This window comes from the organism of the source record quoted next, unplaced genomic scaffold (genome assembly GCF_019419815.1).
Source record: "Pyrus x bretschneideri cultivar Hongxiangsu unplaced genomic scaffold, Pyrus_bretschneideri_v1 Contig18, whole genome shotgun sequence".
In the NCBI taxonomy this organism is placed as follows: Eukaryota; Viridiplantae; Streptophyta; class Magnoliopsida; order Rosales; family Rosaceae; genus Pyrus; species Pyrus x bretschneideri.
This window is the reverse complement of record NW_025999479.1, coordinates 2583763-2596116: the sequence shown is the minus strand read 5'-3', so window position 1 is coordinate 2596116 and position 12354 is coordinate 2583763. Positions and strand designations below refer to the sequence as shown.

General features: G+C 36.3%; 1 long non-coding RNA gene across 1 annotated transcript; it reads right to left on the bottom strand.

Moving 5' to 3' along the window:
* Positions 1-9832: 9832 nt before the first annotated feature.
* LOC103956151 lies at positions 9833-12135 on the bottom strand. Its single transcript, XR_007257535.1, has 2 exons — positions 10145-12135; positions 9833-9999 (listed from the first exon to the last, which is right to left on the bottom strand). It is a non-coding gene; the product is annotated as an uncharacterized LOC103956151 (long non-coding RNA).
* Positions 12136-12354: the final 219 nt, after the last annotated feature.

The following is a 12354-nucleotide window of genomic DNA, read 5'->3' as shown; positions in this document are numbered from 1 at the left end:
CAAGCGAATGATCCAGAATCTCAGGAGTTAATACAAGCAATGTCTAGAGGGAAAAAGAAACACCTCAGGATTCAGAAACCAGATGGTATGCTTATGCAGGGTGATCGGATGTATGTACCTAACATAGCATAATTAAAGAAAGAGATACTTGATGAGGCACATGTTTCGGCTTATGCGATGCATCCTAGGAGTATAAAGATGTATCACACCATTCAACCTTTCTATTATTAACCTAGTATGAAAAGAGAAATTGTAGAATATGTAAGTCATTGTGCAATTTGTCAGCAAGTCAAGGCATAAATAAAGAAACTTTTTGGGTTATTACAGCCACTTCCCCGTACCTCAGTGGAAATGGGAAGATATTACCATGGATTTCGAGTACAAGTTACCTCATACGTGGAACGGTTATGATGGTATTTGGATGATAGTTGATCGACTCACCAAGTCGGCACACTTCGTAACCGTTCGAGAAAATTACTCGCTGAGTCAGTTGGCCGAACGGTTCATTTCTGAAATTGTCAAATATCATGGTGTTCCGGTGAGAATCATTTATGATCGGGATCCCAGGTTCACTTTAAGTTTTGGGTAGCTTTCCAGGAAGCTCTTGGTTCAAGATTGCTTTACAACATGGCTTATCACCTTCAGACGGATGGACAATCTGAGAGAACCATTCATACGCTAGAAGATATGTTGAGATCCTCAGTTTTGCAGTTTGGCGACACTTGCACAAGCGTTTAGCTTTGATCAAGTTTGCATATAATAACAGTTATCATTCTAGCTTTGGCATGTCACCTTTTGAGGCGCTTTATGGTAAATCATGTTGTACCCCACTATGTTGGTCTGAAGTTGGCGAAACAGTGCTAGTAGGCCCTGAGATCATAGATGAGACCACACAGATTATTTAGGTGATTAAAGCTAACCTGAAAGCGGTCCAAGATAAACAGAAAAGTTTCGTCGATAAACATGCCACTGACAGAGTATATAAAGTTGGAGATTGGGTATTTCTAAAGTTATCTCCGTTGAAAGGCGTGGTACGATTCGGTAAAAAAGGTAAGTTAAGTCCTCGATATATTGGACCGTATCAGATCACTAATCGAGTTGGTGAAGTTGCCTATCGGCTTGAGTTACCTCCAGAATTATTAAAGGTGCATAACGTGTTTCACGTGTCTATGTTGCGTAAACATGTCCCTGATCCATCGCATGTAATTCCCCCTCAACCACTAGAGATTAATCCGAATTTGACCTACGATGAGGAGCCATTGACGATCTTGGATTGGAAAGATAAGGTTCTCCAGAACAAGACTGTTCGTATGGTGAAAGTTTTGTGGAGGAACCATTCAGTCGATGAAGCCACCTAGGAAATTGAAGAGCGTATGCGAGACCTGTATCCACGTCTATTTTATGGTTATTGATATGTTGTTGACATGTAGGAATTTCAAGGACAAAATTCTCCTTCCCTCTTTCTGAAGGCAGCCTAATGAAAAAATGATATTTTCTGATGCTGCCCAATCAGACACACACACACACACACACACACACACATATGTACTCTCACCATCTTTTCTTTCTTTCTCGATCTTTCTCCTTCTTTCTCCTTTTTACACCGTGACACTCATACACGCAACTATCATCAAATTATCACAAATCAAGTTTTTAGAACCCACCATCACCTTTCTTGTGACTTCACGAACCTAGTTGTACCAATTGTTTGGGGGTTTTGACGAGTTTTAACCCGTGGACTCGTGAATGCCAACTCGGTGGTTCTTGGGTTGTCGTGATCGTGGCTGAGTTACAAGATTTTAAGGCTCAAGAAAACATCTATGCAACTCCACGGAGACCTTAGAGTAAGTTTGGAGTGAAGTTGACGTCGAAACAAGTGAGTTCGAGAAGTTTCAGTTTTAGCTGGAACTTTCAAGGGATTTTCAAGCCGATTTTAGTTTGATTTTGGACTTTTAAGAGGTACAAATTTTTTCTAATCCTCAAGGGCTTTAAATCCATATAAATTTCATGGATTTTGGTTAATAAATGACAAAGTTATGAAGATCTGAAAATTTTCCAGAAATTCGGCGATATTTTTCTAGAAACCGGCGAACCAGACGGCAGTGCAGGCAATAGTGGACAACGGCGAATGGCAAGGGTGACTGTAGAAGAAATCGAATATTCCATCAAAGTTGATGGAATATTCTGAAGGCGTCAGGTAACGCCGTTAACTCCGTCAGTTAAATTCGTGGAATATTCCATCAGTTTGGACGGAATATTCTTGGATTCCGTCAGGCACTGGTCGTACCTTGGTTGACGCGTTCGAGGTCCAAATTTTTTTCTAAAAATATAGGGGTGTTCATGTTGTCGAGTAAATCACGTTGGTATATTCAAACACCCCATTTGAGCAACGTATAAGGCTAGGTTTTGTTTATGTCCTATTGAATTAACGTTAAAATATTTGTATTGCATATAGGAGAGATGTATCCCGAGGACGAGCGTGGACAAGTAAAGCAAGGGTGCTACGATCGTGCTATTTATCAGTGAGTGGGCATTTGCTTTCTAGATATATATATGCCTTACGATTTCCAGAAAATGTTTTTAAATGAATTTATGCCTTGTATGCCATGTCTATACCACTTATTACTATATTGTTGCATTAGTATGAATTGTGAATTATACTATTTGATGTTACGGAGGCTCAAGTAAGCTTTAGGTGAGTTAGCATGTGATTGGTCTTGTTGCATTGCATATTGCTATGCATTTGTGCATTTAGAGCTTTTTATGCTGCACCCCAGTGTTAGTGCTCCCGCCCAAGGCCAGGGCACAGCTTTCACGTGATTGTTCACCGTACGCTCACCTTGGATCCAAATTTTGGTACTAGCCTGTCGTACAGATCGCAATAGGTGGTTTTGACTCGTAGGTGGCACGCAATCTATCGCATAGCTTTCACGTGATTGTAGTACTTGAGCGTACTTATTTATGCCCAGCCTGTCATACAGGTCACATTAGGTGACTCCGACTCATGTGCAGACATATGTTGATGAGCTATAAATCTAGTCGTACAGGTCACGTTAGGTGACTCCGACTAGTATACTACTTTGTATTGGTTTCACACCTGGCTTACATCTTTTAGTGCTAAAATATTATGACATGGAATACTTCAGTTTTCGCTGGCCTTGTGCATTGGTTTTTCGTGCCTACGTAGTAGTATTTTCTGGAAACTATACAGGTTTTACGGAGAGGGGTTACTATGTTCAGAAAAGATAAACATGTTTCCAAACATTTTGTTTTTTTTTGCCCACTCACCCTTTTGTTTTACGCCCCTCCAGGTTCTAGGTAGCTATTCATCTTTGGTGGCTCATGAGGACTACTCGGCGGTTCTAACTTTCTACTAAATAAGTAGGGATTTTCTCCCTGTTTGTATAATTAGTACTTAGTTAGTTTGACTGCACTTCCGTTTTACCTATGCTTTGATATGTGTGTATTATATACTTGACACTTTCACACACTTACGTTTTACCTATGCTTTGACTGCACTTCCGTTTTACCTATGCTCTGATATCTCTAGTTAAGTAAGTTTAGTTTTGGTTTTTATTTATTCATATTTTTCTTATCATCATGACTTTTGTCGGCACTAGGCTACTTCACTCTCATGTGACGGCCAACATGTATTGACTCCGATTGGGGTGTGTCAATATTGATAGATGGAGATTGCATCCAAAGTCTCCCTTTAAATAATTATAACTTAATTATAGAAAAACACTTTTGATAAAGGTCTGAAATATGCATGCTTTGGGAGCAACCTTACTATGACAATTAGTTAACACAAAAGCATATTACCACATAAATTTTATTTTTCTTCTATGTTTCTTTAACATGCAAGAAATCACATTATCCATGAAAAAGTCACAAAAGTATCACAATGTTTTGCACAAGATATTCCAATTTTTCCTTGATATTCATTTACGCATGTATGGTGGATACACAAAACCATACCAAAGACAATCAAATGGTATGAAACACTTGGACCATAATCGTATCGATATCAAACATTAGTTCGTATTAGCCTCACACTACTTATAAAGACCAACATGTAACCATCCAATGCAACCATATGCAATAGACAATGCACATAAACATCCTATATACATAATATATAGTCACGCAATTTAACCATGTTGTCATCTTTAAGATTATAATTCAACTTGAGTCATGCTAGCTTGAATCGGTGTGAGGTTCCTTACACTACATTTTAGCAAATTCTGGTGCAAAATTATGAAACCCTTGCTCTACAGCATGAAACTAATGAAACTATTGTTCTACAACCTGAAACTGATTGCGTTGGAAATGATGACTTTCCATTTGATTCATGTCATGATGGTATATGCCATATGCCATATGCATGCGTACATTAGTTACTGTTCCAAGACTTGGATGGTAGAGCATGCTAATTGTACGGTTGGCATTGCTGATTTGTTCTTCACATATGGGTGCTGAATATTAACACATGCATTCATCATAGAAGGAAACTTAATACATATGTTTTCAAAAACTTTAGTTCACTTTCAATTTGATTTGGGCAACATAAAGAACAACTCTCATAATCTTTTAGAACTCAATAACTTTAGAATGAGTTAATGAGTGTGAAGCTCAAAATTTCATCACTTATTCTTCCACTTGGGCAAAACACTCATTAATTTATTGCTTCACCAAAATTCAGCATACTAGTTGCTTAAAATTTTAAACACAATATAATATAAATCCAAAACAAGATTCCACGAGTGAGTTCCAATTACTCTAGGATTTACTATAATTAATTTATATATATATATATATGACTAATCATCAAGTTATGTAAAATAAACCAGAGACACTTATTATTCATATAACAAGTTAAGAAGTCATGTTTGTCCTATTAATAACCAAGAGATAAGCAAAGTGGACTAACAAGAAACTGCCAGCATAGATTTCTTTATGAGCACAGATTACTTACAAATTTATAACAAATAAAATACATAACCAATGATTACGAAAATCTGCATTGTAAGAGAAGACACATATACATACAACATATCAAAAAATAAAGCATTTCGCGGTCCATATACGTGCCATTGATTAAGCTTTATTCAAGGCATAATTTTCCAAGCAATTTATGTGCATCGACATCTCTCATGAAGAGCAAAATATATAACAACATGATTTTCCCACACTAAAAAACAAAAAAAAAAAAATCTATGACATGGCAAAAAACAATTTCTATCTCATGCTTTCATTAAAATTGGTCCCTTACATACCTATAATGAGGCTCATATCAGAAGCATTCGTCAATAAAAACAAAGAACTTTACCTCTTGATCACGCATTACATAGGTTACCTCATGAAAAACTTTCAACACCTTTGGCCAAAACTTTAACAAACTTTTATGAAATAAATTCATACAATGCCATCCTACTTGAACCAAAATAATGATCTACACCTTTGGACAAGAAGATCATCGATCCCTTTGTTATAATTAAGATGCAAGTTTGATCAAAGAACCTTGAAATCACTAGTCCTAATATCGACCAATGTCTATGTGTCAATATATATCAACATGTATTATAGTGTAGTTAAGAAGACATTACCTATTTGCAAAGAGTGCATCAACAAACAACATATTGGAAGTGTAAAAAGATGAATGATTACCTACCTGGAGAAGTCATTGATGAAACCAAAGAATAGCTTATACTCCGCAAACCATGATGTTAAACAACTTCAAATATTAAACATAGATTTATGTTACATCATTGGGCAAGAAACATAAATTGTCAAATATATATGCATTATGCATCCTTATTTGTATAGCTATTTCACAAAATTCACATTCCAACATGAATCACATCTTTGGACAAGAGACTAAAGTTGCCTTATGGAATCATGAAATACTATACACTGAGTCACAATTTGAGTCAATCATTATTTCTTTCTTTGGAAAGATTAGTCTCATGTTATAAACTGTTAGTCACAATTTTATGTAAAAATTACCTTGAACAAAACTTCCTAATAATTCTCAATTTGGTAAAAAAATATATAAACATTTGTTAAAGAATACTTTATCATGGTTATTGCTCCTGCAAAAAGCCTTTGGTTTCAATAACCTTGGAGATGAGTTATCTTTATCATGATGCCTTTCAACTTGTGTCTTTAAAACTTTATACACATGAACGATTAATAATGACAACCATAAACCACAATTAAGTTATTGTCAAATAAAATTACTGATAATCCCACTTTTTCGTGAAGATTATTTGTTTGGAGTCTTAACAAGATGAATCAAAATTGTTAGCGACATAACACTATATATATAGCTCTGCAATTGTCCAATTCATTAGCAAGCCATTAATTACCTATACATATATGTTGTTTTGGAATGAGAGTTTAATAACAAGTTTACTTGTATATGAAACTTGCCAGCAACACCACAAGATTAAAAGTACGTAAATACTACCTGTAGAAGCTATGGATGACTGCACGAGAGAAAAACTTCTACTCCCACTAATTAACTCAATTTACCTTTATTGATCAAGATTGAATGATCTATTTTCAATCACTAGACTCCAATATTTCAAGCTACCTTCATGTTAGACTTAACCAATATATTCTTGTAAGACAAGAATTAGCCATTTAAATCAATCAAACGCATATAACAAGTCTAAAGGACAACAAGTTTTTAATGCTACCAATTAACAACTTCAAATGGCAAGAAACACAGGCTTGAAATAGCATACATATATATATCAATATACACTCCAGTTTCATTAAGTTTGGAAAAATAAAGAATTATATATATCAGGCTTTCCCAACAAATATGAATCTAATCATTATCAGAGTGATTGGAAATAATGCATTGGATCTAGGGCCTTTTAGATGGCTCTGATACCAAATATTGGAATTAACCCTAAAAGCTAACAGTAAACCCTGGAACACAACACAACAAGATTAGTGAAACCTTACCTGAAAAGGCCACGAACACGATGCAAAGAGACTCTTCTACTCACTTGAAGACCTATATTCTTATGGTGATAGTCCCAAACGAAGAATAGTTTCTCTGTGAGTAGGGAATCCTTTTTTAAATAAAGCAAGGTTACCCAACTTCCATCTATCGTGGAGGTTGGTTATAGAGTCGTTGATTTCAGTTCTAATAGTGGAGGAAGTAGTTCTAATACGTGCTTCAAAATGAAAGCATGATGGATGTAACTCCTCAACTATAGGACATGATTTTACACATATACAAAACCCTAACTGATTTATAATTTCAAACATGTTGACACACGTTTATGACTACTAGTTGAGTCCAATTAGGATTCTTACAACAATTTCCTTAAAATTGAAAATGAAACTCTATAAAATAATTGCTTTCGATTCGATCCAATCATTGTATTCGATTTGGTCTTGAACCCATTAAGTCTTTTTTTGTTAGGCTTGCCTCCTTATGCCCATTTGATAGGTTGGATATGACAAGTTATATTCAATTAAAATGGATATGAGTCTAGTCTGTTTTTTGTTGTGTTAACATGTGAGATGGTCAGGACTGGATAATATAGGTTATGAATCTAAAATAAGGTGGGTTATGTAACCCCCCTTACACACGGGTTACAAGTCCAATCTGTCGCGGACGATGCAAGATGCCTTCTCCATTCAGTCATCATCTTTCCTCTGCTCTTAGCCTCATTGTCTTTTTCCATCATCGAGCGATCATCAAAGCAGTGTTGTGGTGTCATCCCAAACATCGTCATAGAGTCATCACAAGTATCATTGTGAGGTCATTGTCGCGTTAGATGATCTTTTTTTTCTCAAATTCTCATATCTGATTGCAGGTGGAAATCGCACACTTCTTTTCTCATAATCTCAATTGCAAATGGAAGTCGCGGGTTTGTGAGCGGCGTTGTGGATGATGGTAGGTTGGTAGGTTATGATTGTTTAGCGTCGATCTGAATGCATGAAGAGGTTATGGGTCTTGAACTTCATCAGGATTGATCGTCGGTGGATAGGTGGTGTCGTGGGTTGGTGAGTGGGCAGGTGTTGTATACAGTCATCGATCATCGTTGTGGTCACAACTTGTTTAATTGCTATTTCACGTTTCAATCTAATCCCAATCCAGTGAAGTTAGACTACACCAAACAGTAGACAAAAAGCCCATCCTATCTAATCCAATCTCAACTTAACCGGTCCAAAATACGAAATCCTATCATTTCTGGTCCACCAAGCATGCCCTTAGTACTTGAGCTCAAGCCTAAATTCAATTTACCTACAAGAATCCCCTTGTTCATATCGAATAACTAATCCCCACCCTCTATGCGCACCCTCCCTTCGCATTGCCCTATCATCATTAATTTTGTAACATTCATCTAGAGGAGGCCGCCAATGAACCACCTCACAATTCGGCATATCCCACCTTCATCGTAGAACAAACTTCATAGAATCTATCAAAATTAATTATAACTTTATCAAACTATAGTTTTGAAATCCCTTAAATTCGTCCAAAATATCATTTGAATACATCATTCCCGTCCCTTTTAATTGAATTTCAGAGATTTCAAGTATATTTTTAGTGGAATCCCTCAAAGTTTCAGTGGGAAAGGTAAAATTCATGAATTTTTAGAAGTACACAACCACTTAGTACTATGGTCTAGTGGTATTCCTCTTCACTTGTAAGTAAGTGGTCTGAGGTTCAATTATCGCTAAAGATGAAATTGAATCACATTATTATGGCAAGCCTAAGTGTAGATACTATCGTTTGTTAAAAAAACAAAGTACATTACAAAATTTCTTCAATTTCCTTGAAATTCTTCTTTTTAAAATCCTTTTAAGATGAAATCCGATTTAATACACGTGGACTTTATAAACTCTTTCAGAATCCTGATTGAATAACCCTAATGTTTTAGATAATCACTCAAAATCTCAATTGAATAGCTATGTTAAAATCCCTCAAAATCGCAATTCAATACCCCTTCCTCCTTAAAATGCGATGAACATCAAAATTCTTTTTGTTGAAATAAGAAACTATTTCTATCATTCTAGATAAACTGGTGCAGCATGGTAAACATTTCTACCACAACTTGTTGACAAAATTAAAGCTCTTTGAATCTTGAAATCAACTATTCTTTCCCTTTCATGCCCTAAACTTGATTGAGCCCACACATACACAAGGTTCGCTCCATCACATTCTCGAAGAGCATGCATAACATTCTCCCATTTCTCCACACTTTTCCCACAAATAAGCCAATCTACAGTCTTTCGCTCTGCTAAAATTAAGCTACAAGGCGTAAAATCTCACATATGGTGATGTACGAAAACATCACCACACAAAAAACAACATGCATTTGGTGTCTTGAGTAACTTATTGTTGTCCAAAAGAATGTTACCGACCAAAAAGACAAATGACGTGAAGTTGTATCTTATTCGCAACCAATTCCAAGAGTTCGTTTTCAAGCACATATGACTTCACTACAAGAAAAATGAGCATTGCACACAATAAATTATCTGTGCCCTTTGAGGCCAACAAGCACTGACAATTGTGCTCATAGACCAATAGCAACAGTGCAGCTACTATCTTTATGTTTGTGCCCTCTATGGGCGTCACCATTTCTAAAAAGGCACAATAGGGGTGTTTGTGCCAGAGAGGCCAGCACAAATAATGGCCCATTTGTGCCCTATTCTGACAACTTTTCAGATCAGCTTTTCCAGCTATGTTGGCACTTATATTGTAATTGTGCCAACATGAATTAATTAATTAAAAAAAAATCAAAATTTGAAAAATTGAATCTAAATTGAGGAAATGCAAAAATTTAAATTTTCACAAAATGAAGAATGCCTACAACCATGAAACCAACTTTCACTTTCTGAATCTCACAAACATATATTGTTGTGTTACATATTTTCTCTCTAATACCCAAAGAATAAAAAAAAAAACTTGAAAGCAAACATTTTTGGACAGATGCATCTTCCCAGCAGGCCTTGCACCTCATCAAATCTTTGCTGCTCCATAAACGAATTAATCAGATGACATGCAGTATATGGACTCTCACAGAAGTCATGAATAACAAATGCAAAGAAAAAGAAAAACCACACACTTTACAGGAGCAAAGAAAATGAAGGGATAAAGAAGGTAAGAAGGGAATACCTTTGTGGGAGGACTCTTATTTGCTTCAAGGGTCTTTCCACCACTTGCTTTAAGATGATTCTTATATAACAACTCCACCCTCCAGAACAACCAACAATGGATGCAGAAAGTATACAAATATTCCTCATCAAAAATAAGTTCACAAGTATTAAAAATAAGTCCACCCTCCATAACAACTGACTGTGCATTACTACATTGTTCAGACTCATCACACTCTGCATAAGATTACATGGCTAATTGCTCAAGGTTCAGATTTGGTGCAGAAATATTATCATCTTCATTTTGATTCTAGTATTCAAACACAAAGACCAGGGTACATTTTGGAACAAACCATAGAAATTGACCAAATGGAATTAATGCTATTAACAGCGACCATGGCCAAAAACTGTTGAAGATCGACATAATCTCTAGCTTGATGTCAGTGAGAAAAGACTCACTCAGCTAACATAGACTACTATATTCATCAGAAGCCAACACAAATATAGTCGAATTCAAAACACAATCAGTCCAAAATTACACCTACACAGAGTTAATTAAAATCAATACCTACAAGTTCCAGATCTGCCATCTCAAAGATTCAAATTCCTCACTTCAGGTTGTAAAAGCAATTTTTGGGTTGGAGATAATACATTCAGCTCATGGTCACCTGACTCACCTGAATCACAGAAATATATAAGTATGTATATTATTTATGGTCAAAGTGAGTTGCTTATTTTAATCACATACCTGGTAAATATTTGTTTAAGTTAGCATAGACAGTATAACGATATTGCATTTTCCATGATGAAACTTGTACTAACATGATTAAACATTAGCACCTTAAGAACTTCACATTTGAATACATTTTTTTGTGTTTCACTTCTGATTTCATCTCTACCTAGATTCAATTACTAAATCCTCTTCTTTCAATGCTACCACACCATAAAAGAAAAGTCAAAAACGAATAAATAATTATTGGGGGAGGGGTCGAATCAAGACAACTCCTAATAAATCAATAAAAAAAACTTACGCTTTTCCAAAAATTGAAGATCCAAAATCCTAAAATTCTAAGCAACATGGCTCCGTAAATATAATAATAGATATGAAATTCTTCCATACAAATAAAGAATACGAACCAGCAATGGGGCCGTGACAAGGCCAGGGCCTTTGAGGTTGCAGAGACAGAGTGAACAAGGCTCTAAACCGCTCCAATATGAGTTGGATCGGGTCGACCAAACCAGTCACCGAGAAACTTCACAGTATGAATTAACCAAAAATCCATCACATTCATATCCAAAATTGCATGCAACGGGCAAGTATGAAAAAAAAATGTAAAATAATTTCATAACTCAAATCCATAAGCAACGAGGCGAGATACAAAATATACATGTCAGATCTCATAAGATATAAACTCGAAACGAAAAAACACGAACTCAAATATGATGCATGGGTGGTGTTGGTGTTTTTCAAAGAAAAAAAAAACAAAGGTAAAACCCAGATATGAGAGGAGTGAGAGAGAGAGAGAGAGGTATAGAGAGACCCTAATCCAAAATCCCTAATTCAGAGATCGTTTTCAAAAGCCCTGATTCATAACCCATATTCAAAATCACTAACCGAATTCAAAATAAAACAATATCCATGAACTTGGGTTGAGTTTATTGCATGATATTCTTACCTTGTGGAGTGAGGAGGAGTGAGGACTACGACTGAGAGCTCGATTCGGGCAAGGTGGTGTGGACTGTGGGTGGAATCGCGATTCAGGGGACGAATTCACGAAGTGAAGACTGAGGATTAAGGATTGGTGTGGGTGGAGTCACGATTCAGGCGACAAATTTGGGTGATCCCACTGACGTGGGAGGATAGAGGAAGACGGAGAGCTCGATTTGGATTTGGGCAGAGGAGGCGAATCGGGTGAGAGACAATGAGAGTGAGGTTACTAGGGTTAATTATAAAACAACGATTTGAGATTTAAATCTCAACCAATCTGACGACCCACATAATTTTAAAATTAAATACATATAATATATATGTGTGAGACCAAAGTAATCCATTTGGTAAAGAGAGAAACGGATGGAAGAGAGAAGTGGGTGTGGGTGGGTTAAGGAGGGGAGAGAGAGTGTGTGGTGGGTGGGTTAAGGGAAGGAGAGAGAGAGAGAGAGAGAGAGAGAGAGAGAGAGAGAGAGAGAAAATGGGGTGTGGATTGGTTAAGGGTGTTGGTGGGTTAAAGAGAG